Source organism: Diadema antillarum, unplaced genomic scaffold, assembly GCF_040938485.1.
Source record: "Diadema antillarum isolate AM-2024a unplaced genomic scaffold, OU_Dant_1.0 seq00001455_RagTag, whole genome shotgun sequence".
NCBI lineage: Eukaryota > Metazoa > Echinodermata > Echinoidea > Diadematoida > Diadematidae > Diadema > Diadema antillarum.
The window spans coordinates 1048878-1060249 of NW_027272201.1; positions in this window are offsets into that span (position 1 = coordinate 1048878).

The window sequence follows — 11372 nt, forward strand, 5'->3', positions numbered from 1 at the left end:
CCACGCCTCTCGGAGACGCGTCGATTTCTCCGAACACTCTTCAGTGTCGTTGAAAAACATGTGCCAAGTATGTGGCGTGGCATGCTACAGGTTGCAGCTAGTGAGCGGGAGTCCTTCGACAATAAGATGCACGTCTCACCTGAAGTTTTAAAAGGGGGATACAAAAGCTGGATAGTCACTGGAATCATCAATGAATCAGAGGGAGAGAGCATGTGAAGCTAAGATACAGGGCTGACAAGTGCAAGAAGCGACGGTGACAGTGAAAATGAATGTCTGATTTTGTTTCATGTCCCACGAACTGCTGACACTTGACATGACAAATTCAACACAAGTAGAGAAAAGACTGATGGATGCCTGATATAGCTAAATACAGATCTTACATGGCTTAAAACGTTTAAATACACATTAGAGAATTGTTCTCAAAAGAACAGGTATAACAAGATGTGAAGGAGCCCTTCCTCCTGAAGATAGCTCAACTAGGTTCATTTTATATCAGATAAGAAAGATCTAGAATTGTTCGTCTTTGCTAATTATCAGAGGAGGGGGGATAGCAAAGGGATAGCATTGGATGTAACTGCTCAGGTATAGGTGCATTCAAACCTGTCTATAGCAGCCACCCAAGGGAGACGAAAAAAAGTGGCCATTATAGACGAGGCCTTTAACATGGCTTTTCTCTCGGGGTAATTGCTTTTAGTGACCAGATGCGGCAGGTGGCCACTCTAGACAGGTGGCCTCTAAGGCAGGTTTGACTGTAGTTGCAGATGTTGCCAAGGATTAGTCCATAAGCTCAACTCATTAAAAAAAAAGGAAACACACACACATACAAAAGAAGCAGCACTTTGTGACTTGTAGGAGTATCGTGCTAGTGACTCAAGCCTCATAATGTGGATACAAATGTGATGACATGGAGAAGAGGTAAAGGTAGAAGGCATCACGTTACCATGGAAACGTCGTACTGGAAGATGGAGAAGGATGAACTTTCAGGAGCTCTTAACAGCATCTCGGTAATAGTTAATCCTCGGGGGATGATCATCATCCTTTTTTTCTGTACTCCTTGCACAATTTCGTCTGTTTGTGTCCAGAATGAATGAGTCCTGCCTCGACCAGAGATTTGAGGGGTAATAATAATGATCCCTCAGAGTTGATGATGTAACATTATGTGTAGATGAATGTTGAATGCTTTACTGAGAGCAGCAGTGTGTGTGTGTGAGATTTTTTGATGATGATAACTTACTGAGATACCAATCTCACTATGCAGCAGTTCTATCTTTGTTTTACCGTGAATCATCTTGAGTCATTGTCTTACAATACTAGCCGAGGGTCTTGTGTATTTAATAGGTATTGCGCGATGCCCCTCAGTTCTCGATCCAAAGTCGAGCGTTTGATGACGCCTGTGCCGTATGATGTACAGTGTATGTTCAACCTTGTCCATTCCATGGGGTTTTTCTTGGCAGTTGCCAACCGTTGAAGCCACCCATCAACATATTTTTCAAAGGTAGATGGTGTTATCAAAAGCATGTGAAGCTTTTTTTAGGTATCCCTGAAGAGATTATCAACATCTTTAGAGCAGCAACGACCAAGACACAAGAGCAAACACATGCCAAAAGCTGAAAAACAGTGTGAGTTCTCGAGCAAGACTCCACATAATCATCCATTGATAATCAGAGCATGAATAAGCGTCAGAAATGTATTGCGTGCGTATACTTTCATCTAGTCTACGTTCGGAAGGAAGAAGTCAATAATTTCAGGGAAATGACTGTCACTGTAGGGTGGATGACGTAGTGAGGTGCATTAATCGTGTGTGCCCTTTTAGTTTGTTCAGTTTCTGGCAAGATCGCACACAAACTGAGGATGAAATCCATCACATGCTCGTACCCTTGGTAATTTTCACACAGACGCTTGTTGGAGTGAATGAAAAATTGCCTGCTCATCAAATCGCCAACCCGCCTTGCTGAGATGTGCCATCTCGTTGTGTTTCACATGCACTGTCTTCAAGTAGTGCAGCTCATGACTGTGGTATGCACAAACTGTACCGCCTATTGTCAGTTGCTGTCCTTTTTAGATAAGTCTGCCGGTTTTTCTTTTTAACTGTTTTTTCGGTTTTTCGCGAGCATGTTGAGGTAGATTCTTTGTGTCCGTCCAGATGACCCTCGCCACTCTTCGCAGAATCATACGTGAACGATTTCTTGTTGGCTCCCATCTCACTGCCTTTGTGTGGTCTGTCGTGTGTGATTGGGAAGCGTGCGGAGATTTGCAGCATGTCGTTTGCTTGCTCCCCTTGTCACACGAGGGCGTCCCACCAGCCTCGGACGCCAGAGTGAGAAGATACCCCAGAGAAAATTTAAGGCATAGCAGGATATTCAATGTCTCCAAAGAATAAGAACAGAGAGCCGTCCTGATCCCACAGGCACCAATGCTGTCAACAAGTTCTAGATGTGTATGTTCTTTAGGACTCGTCACCCTTACCCCCCCCCCCTTTTGAATAAGGGATGGTCAGATTTGTAGAAATATGAAATAAAGTAAAAGGTTTATCATATTCAGCAACAGTACCTATATATACATATATGACGTTGACTATCAACCTTTCATTTTGGCAAACTTGATACTTGTTTGATTAAAAAGAAATTGCAATTAGATTTTTTGAATTGGAAATGGTAAAATTGTTATTCAATTCGTTCCCCTCATAGAGGGTCATGTTCAACTTGCATTACCCCTTTTAAAGGCTATTAGCATTTTATACTCAAAAAGTGAATTGGATTTTCTGCAGCAGGAAGTGATTTTACACATCAATCATGGTGGTTCAACACTTACAGTATATCAGGTCATTTGTTTGTGCTATGTATAAATTGAATTCCATGTTGATATTATCGTCACATTTCCTGGAAGTTTGAGACGGGTAAACATGAGGAAAGAGGGATTTACATTCCTTTGTTAGATTGTCTTTTATGATACTTGAAGTTAATATCTGTACACATCCAGAGAAAAAGGGAAGAAGTATTAATTTGTCAGATACACCTATTAGATCTACCTATTCTCAGCTAACTAAATTGACTTAAGAAGATCCTGCATCCATATCAAGTCAGGCGAAAACAAATAAAGTCCTCAAAAATAAGTAGGGCTTGTTTATTGTCCATTTCCTCTCATCATTGACTTGAATTGTCCGTAGTGCAACAATCTTTGCAAAGCCCTCCCACTGCTTGATATAAACTACTAAAGTCAAAATGATATTTGGCTTCGATGAGAAGCAAAGGTGCCGAACCTATGTTGAAAATATTTTCCAAGTCATTCAGTGCAAAAAGTGGCAGGAATATTTTGAACCCTGGAATGCAACACATGAAATAGGCAGCTCAAATGTCAGCATGGGGACCCAGAGAAGGATTTGGCGGGGTTTTCTTTGAAAAAGGAAGCCAAGCAAACTTTGAAAAATCATTTATGATTAAAAGCGTGATGCTGCGTGGTATTGTATATTTGTGTTTAAAGTGTGTGTTCAAACGTATGATGGAAATGAGCTGAGGGTTTGGAGAAGAGCTAGTTTTTGGTTAAAAAAAAAAATCATACAAGTTTCTTACATCTGTGCCTTTCTTGTTGATATCATATATACTTGTTTTATTCCAATACTTTGTGAATGTATGTGGTGTATTACTTTTGCGTTGTTTGTTTGTTTGTTTTTTTGTCCTGTAATGAAGCAGATAGGACGTAATGCTGATTTATATTGATGAGCATGATGCAATATGGCCAATATTGCTAGGTAAAATTAAAAATATACAATGCATAATTGCCCATTGTACTTGAAAGGGCTGTAAATTTCAAGTACCCTCGAGTCTTTGGCCAGAAATGAATTTAATTGCTAGTTTCGATGTGATAATCAAGTGTAGAGCGCTTTGATCAGTACTAATATATTGTGAAAGCGTAATATGACCTCATGCGTTATCTTAAGAATGTAGACAATTCATGTCGTTTTCATTCTTTTAGTTAAACTTGTTTGGTTGTTATTGTTTTAATGCTTAGACCTCAAAAGTTTTGTATTACACTTTATAGATTATGGTGCTGCAGGTCAGGGGTGAAGACAAAAAAAAGAGGAAAATGTTGTGAATGCAAGTCATCTGCCTGTGGAGAAGGGAAACCTGTTCAGTTGATACCAGCAATTATAAATGTCGTCAGCTTCTATTGCTGAGAAGCATGAGTAGACTTAGCATCACTGTAAAAACAATGAATGGCTGATTTGATTTGCATTATATTCTTTACATTTTCTGTTAACATGCTGTGAATATGAAGATTTTGGTTTTGAAGAAGAGGTGACCATTTAACCTCGGAACCGTCAGGCACTTTGCTCTTCTTCTTTATTTTTCGATCCTAGATGAAGTATCTTTTAGAATAGTGTTATTAAAAAATGAATAATTATGTTTTTATTTGGAAACAAGTTTTTCTCATGCACGTTTGGTGGTGGATTAATGATAGTCAGATATAACAATATGGAGAGAAAAATGAAGTAGAAATAGGTTATATCTCAGGTATGATTGTACCTTTGAAACTAGACAGCCCAGGCCAAGAATTGTATTGTTTAAATGGTCATTGTTCAAGCATTACAGCATTTCGTTGTTGTTTTTTTGTTTTCTGTATTATTGTGGAAGTTTGCTTGGGTTCAGAGATTTTGTTAACAGATAGAACTGTCGGTAGTCTTTCAAAGTTATTTCATTTTCTTATCTTTTGTGCTGGTATTCCCAGGATGGATAGACAGAAAGTTACGAAGTTATGCAAAAAGGGAACATGTGTTATACACAGAGAGGTGCTTGGTCTATCTTGTAGTAGAACCGATTCAATTCAGAACAATCCACCGATAGTCCACTATCCCTTTTGCATTTACTTGTGATTCTATCATGAGCATTGGCTATGGAGTTTTGAGACTGTGGTGCAGAAAGGGTTAGAGGCAAAGTGGAAAGGAATTATTTGCCACACACATGGAGATATGCAGTATATCATTGGCTGAGAGCCAGAAGGGCACTGTAGCGTTGTTAGATTTGAGCCTAAGTAAACATGAAATAATCAATCTTCATGAAATAAAAATTTTATTTGATAAAAAATGGCTAGATTTATTCAAAGCATTACTCCAAATGTCAGGTAAAATAGTGTCCTTGTGATTTTGATTTGTAACATTTTACTGAAAATGAAAATGAATTAAAATTGAAACCATAATGTAGACGAGATGGAGCTCTACGATGTGATACCAATAATTCAATACCCCCCAAAATTGCACTAAACACCCTTCTGGCTCTCAGCCAAGAATATATTATGTTAGATGCAAGCGTGTTGCCCAACTGTTCTCCTATTTGTACGCATACTTGCCGTTAATGGTGTCATAACTTTGTATCACTTTACGCACCAAATATTTTTATTGATGGACTCCTCTTTTCTCTGATATTGGGGGAAAGACAAACGAGATAAATAATGGTACTGTTAAAATAAGATAGCGAAGATAGTACCGGTAAGATATGATGATCATAGCATAGCATTAAGATTTATGCTGAGCATGATCTGAAATTGAATGTTTTATGACGGCGTTGGTGTGGATTTAAATGCCTCCTTTATGATATTTCTACCAGTACTCTCATTGAAAATGTACTAATGTTGCTTGTAGCAAACAAGAAGAAATTATAAAAGAAAAATATCTATGTGATGAGAATGGAATTAGCACATGAAATTATTGTATTTACAGTGGCAAAATCTTTTTTCTTTTGTATATGAATAAGATTTAAATGTGTATTATTTTGTGTTTTGAACAATTTTGGGAATCTATTTAAGGCTAAATGACTTAAGACTGATTCTTTTGTCTTGTCGCATCATTTCTTGAAAGCACAGGAGGTGAAAAAGAAAATGTCAAATTTGTATCATGTTATTTAAGGAAGGGAAAACGGATTAGCTGACTGATCCAGTTGTAGCACAGTAACACAAGATGCAAGAACGTTAAGGGGTGTTGACCCACTTCAAGTGATACAATAATTTTACTGAAATATGTCACGGTGTGGAAACGTATCCTCATTCCTCGGGTTGGGTATAAGCTAGAGTAATACTGCATACGCCGAAATTTTGTGAGGTTTTAATTTTTGCAAATTTTGCGAGTGGGATGCTATTCGCAAATTTAAAATGTGTGAAAATATTAACTCTCATTTCGAGATAAATGTGACGTGCATGCACACATTTCTCCTTTTGGTACTGTAGTCCACGATCACAAATTTAACTACTCGCAAATTTGATGCAGAACCCCGATTTGTGAAAAATAAGACTTGCTAAATATATGGTGGATACATCTGTCCACCAACCGTGTTTGTAACATTTGCTCGTCCACTCCTCAGACAGTTGAATTTCAAAAATTGTTTGCTTGTTTGTTTTCGTTTTTTTATACCTCCACCCCAAAGGGTGCTCAATGCATGTTGTTCTTGGAGGTTGTCCATCCGTCCGTCCCACCCAGCACTCGTAGTTGCGATGTAAGAAAAAGCAAGCAGTTGATTAACTTTGCACTTGGCCCTCATATACGTACTACATGAGGTGTAGATGCAATAGGTGGATTTGAGGCAAAATCCTTCAGGGTCTGTCGTCAATATTCACTGTAAATTAGTTACGACTTGTATTTTCTTGTCATAACTAGGGCTGGGAATCTCCAATGGTAATTATTAGTTAACCGGGATGGCTAGTAACTGAACAGTGGGAATCAGTGGGAATGCTGGGGGATAATTGTTCCAATCCTTTAAGAGTACATAATATATCTGTTGTTGTGTGAAAATGTATTTGCTTCAGAAACACTATACTGCACATTCAAGTACTGTGCAGTTTAGTGTTTCCAGTTTAGGATGCCTGTACAATGACGGGGTGATCGTTAAGAATTTTGTTGTCAGTCAATAATGCGAAGAAATTCCTTTAGTCTTCTACTACTTGTGCAGGTGAATTTTAGTCCGACAAAGTTACACAAATCAAAAGTCTCAATGTGCATCCCACAAAATCATACTGCAGAAATTTCAGAGTTGTTTTCACCCTTTTTTTACTGTACAAAGGCTATAAAAACAGATTGACATTCTTGTTTTCTTACCACAGCAATATAGTGCTTTGTTTGTTTTCCCCATGAAATGTCAAAGGACTGAAGAAATACTGCATTTGCTTCTTGTTTCACAGTGTGTATGTCAAGGTTTGAACCAGTAAGACTAAAGTGTAATGGGGGTTATTTCGTGAAAGTGAGCAGGGGGCAGGAGAAATAATATCATATTTAAAGGGAGAGCGTAAGTTACAATCCTCCATCTTGTATTCCTCTCTGTTAGATTAAAGTTTGATAACTTTACTCTTGCATTAGTCAGCCAATACTTCTGGTGATATTACTTGTATTTCTCAGTTGCTTTTGAGTTGTTTCATCATTCTCTTGTATGGTTAAAAGTTACACTTTTTTTGTGTGTGTCTATTTTGAAGAAATGGTGACTATTGTCTGCTGAAGAGCAGGAAAAAGAGAAATTATGAAATTTTTTGATTTGCATTTGCATTTTGTTTTCTTCTTTCTTTGTCCTTGAGAATCTCTTTTTGGTATATATTGGTATTGATATGGATATTCCGTGTATATTTACTCCTAGAAATTTTGTGTGATGTTCAAATTTTATGACATTTTAAATGAAGGTTTTCACTCGTTTTGTTTTTTCTCTTTTAATTGCTACCCACACTTCTTGGCAGTGACCTGTGCATTTGTCAGAGTTGATTTCACATTTTTGACAAAATGTAAAAGACATTAATGTACAACTGTTATGAGAAAAAAAAATGATTACATTTTCTTGCAGATAATTATTTCAATGGATATGTGTACTTATTTTGTCCATCTTGTTACAAGTGTTGTGCTAATTGTAATGATGCCTGCTGAGTATATGAAAGTCCTTGTCCTTGTATGAATGTCGAATACATGAGGTGCGCTAGGCATAGGAGAGGGGTAAGGGGAGGGGGCACCAGCAAAAAACAGCAACTTTTTTTTTTGAATGAATGAATATAGGGATGGTATTCTGTTCGAGATCTATGAAGTTTTTTTTTTCCATATTTTGAAAATACATTGTAGCTCAAAGTATTGTCATGAAAATGGCTGTTATTGTTACCAGCTAGTAATTATTTGAAAGATTGTGGGCCAATGGAAAGTAAAGCACATTTCTGAAAACTATTAAGGCCCATAGCCAATCTAAAGAGAACGCAACAATGATAATGATTTGATTCATGCTGTGCAGTGCCTTGCAGGCGTTAGAGTGTATGTTACGCACGCACGGACCACCGTGTTTGCAGGTGTACACGTTAAAATTCCAACAACATGATTTGATTGATTGATTAGTTGATTGATTGATTGTTGATTGATTGTTGATTGATTGATGGATGGATGGATGGATGGATGGATGGATGGATGGATGGACGGACGGACAGATGGATGGATGGAAGGTCACAGGCAGGGGTCAATGAACTTTAGGGCCCAATGTTAAGTTTTTACGGCGCGTTTTGATTATGGCTCAGAACTTTGTTGGGGAGTTGAAGGTCACCACAAGGTCAAACGTCACAGACAGGGGTTAATGAACTTTTAGGGCCCAATGTTAGTTTTTACGGCGCGTTTTGATTAGGGCTCATAACTTTTGATCCCTATGTCCGTTTGTGACCAAACTTGGATGGTAGATGTCCCTTGGGGAGATGAGGTTCATCACAAGTTCAAAGGTCACATACAGGGGTCAACGAACTTGTAGGGCCAATGTTAAGTTTTGATAGCGCGTTTCGATTATGGCTCATAACTTTTGCTCGATAGGACTGTTTGCGACCAAAGTTTGGTGGTAGATGTCTTTTGGGGAGTTGAAGGTCACCACAAGGTCAAAGGTCATAGGCGGGGTCAATGAACTTCCAGGAGTTAGAAAAACATAAATTTCTTCTACGCGAATGGGTGAGACACATTTTGGCTCTTGCCTTGTTGTACTATTATCCAGCGTATAACTTACAGCATTCTTTTCTGAAATATAACAAATAAAAAGATTAATCATAAGTTTATATCCCACCTTACAAAAAAAAATCAAACAACCATACTATCGACTGATATAATCTGACCGCCTAACCCCCCCCCCCCAGCTACACACACACACACACACACACACACACGCACACACACACACTCATATATATATATATATATATATATATATATATGTATATAGTTTGTCATTACTGAGCAGATATGAATGAAATGCGGGACAAAATCTGGGAAAAATTGTAAAACAAATACGCTGTGTGCGAGGACAGAATAAGATTCATATATCTGTTCAAATTGTGAACTAATGACCGCACAAAGGGTGTGAAGAGCTGCCATGAATAAAGCGAGGCATTCTTCCTAATATTTATGTGCGAGGCTGTCGTGAATTAAAAATAACTCATTTAAAAAAATGTTCCTGAAATCTATCGCTTCTTTCATTCTGTTCCCATTCAAAATGAAAATAATGCGGAACCCACCACTTGACTAATCGGTCAATTTCGGAATCATGACTATCCACATTGTTAGAATGTAGAATCCCCTGAAATCACTGCGTCATCCGTATTATTATAATCAAACACTCGCCTCTTCCACAGATTCACAAGAATAATACGAAAATAAAACGGGTATAACGTAAAAGCACATCCCTGGGGCATGCTAAGTATCACAGTGCGAGCATCAAAGGATGTTCGACCAACCTTGATTCTATATGGCCTGTTCAGTGAAAAGAAATGAAAAATAATGGTAAATGAATGAATGAATGAATAAATGAATAAATAAATAAATAAATAAATAAATAAATAAATTGATTAGTTGATTGATAATATCATATAAATCAGCAATGTGATGTGAGGATGAACACAATTAGATTAAATTAATTGATTAATTAATTGATTAATTAATTAATAACATCATAAAATCAGCAATGTGATGCGAGGATGAACACAATTATTAACCAATTCTGGATTAACACATACAAAAGATTTAGTATTGTACTAAACGCACTAGAAATATAAAAAAAAAAGTTGATATTTCGTGTAAAGGTGAATCCCTTTGCCGGAAGACATTATGCAAATACAACATAAATGAGACAAAAAAGTACATATAAACTTATTTCATCATTCTGTTATCATCAATCTGTTACAAAAGAAAGTCTAAAATGAACATACCCTGTGTGCGAGGACAGCGTCAGATTCCTAATCTGTTCAAATTGTATAGTATCGACACACATTGTTATCATTTATGCTCAAATACATGGAGGACACATTTATCGTGGACAGCCTTTGAATTCACTGCACAAACATTGGCCACTAATTATTTGTTTCGATATAAAATGATTCGTTTCTAAGATAATAATACTCCGTCTGAGCAGAGGATGTACACAGGTTGGGCAGAATACGCTCTGTAATCCATGTTGTTTGAATGGATTGTTGGCAAAATATCATTGTAGTATATATAGGTCTTAATCACGTTAACGTACTCTTGTTGGGCAGACGCTGTTGTGGAGCCGGGAAAGGTACAAACGTGGGTGCACACGTTACAAGTATTATAGCGCAAATCAAAATAGCAAAATGGGCAAATTGCTGATACATATACAAAAATAAACACAACGCATAACCTTACAAAAGACAGACTTCACTTTAAATGTAGAGGGAGAGGATGAAGTGACATCAAATGAAAGAAATTATACTAGAAAGATGTGTATATAGAAAAGAGTACATTGTATATCTATTGTTGCGTGGAAATTATTTGTGTTATTAATGTTTCCAGGTAAGCATGCCTGGTCAGTGACGGGGCATTAAACTGCACATTACTTGAATATGAGACCATTCTGAAGCAAATAATTTTCACACAACAATAGATATATAATGTACTCTTGAATGAATCCCATAAGGATTGGAACAATCATCTCCCAGCATTTCCACTGATTCCCACTGATCAGTTACTAGCCTTCCCCTTTAAGTAAAAGTCATAAAAGTATCTATTAGATCAAGAATATGTTACATGCGAAAATGTTCAATCTTTCAAGGCATAATGAAGAACAGTGCAGAAACTGTCCTACGCATTGTCTTGGTTGTACAGTGAGTCAAGGCAAAGTCAAGTAGTGGGTGCGCATGCCCGAGGGAAAGTTCATCGACCTTCTTCATAATCTGATGGTAGTTATGTTGACCGTTAAAGCTCATAATAATGCGGGGGAGTGTTTTTGTAATTCACTCGACACATGACATAGCCCTATACGTAATAGTGGAGTTGATCTTGGTGTGTCACTACTGAGAAAATGACGGACTATTTTCAGCTTTGTTTCATGTCTGACATTATTCACTGATTCTTGAACTTGATGATCTACGTTTCTTAA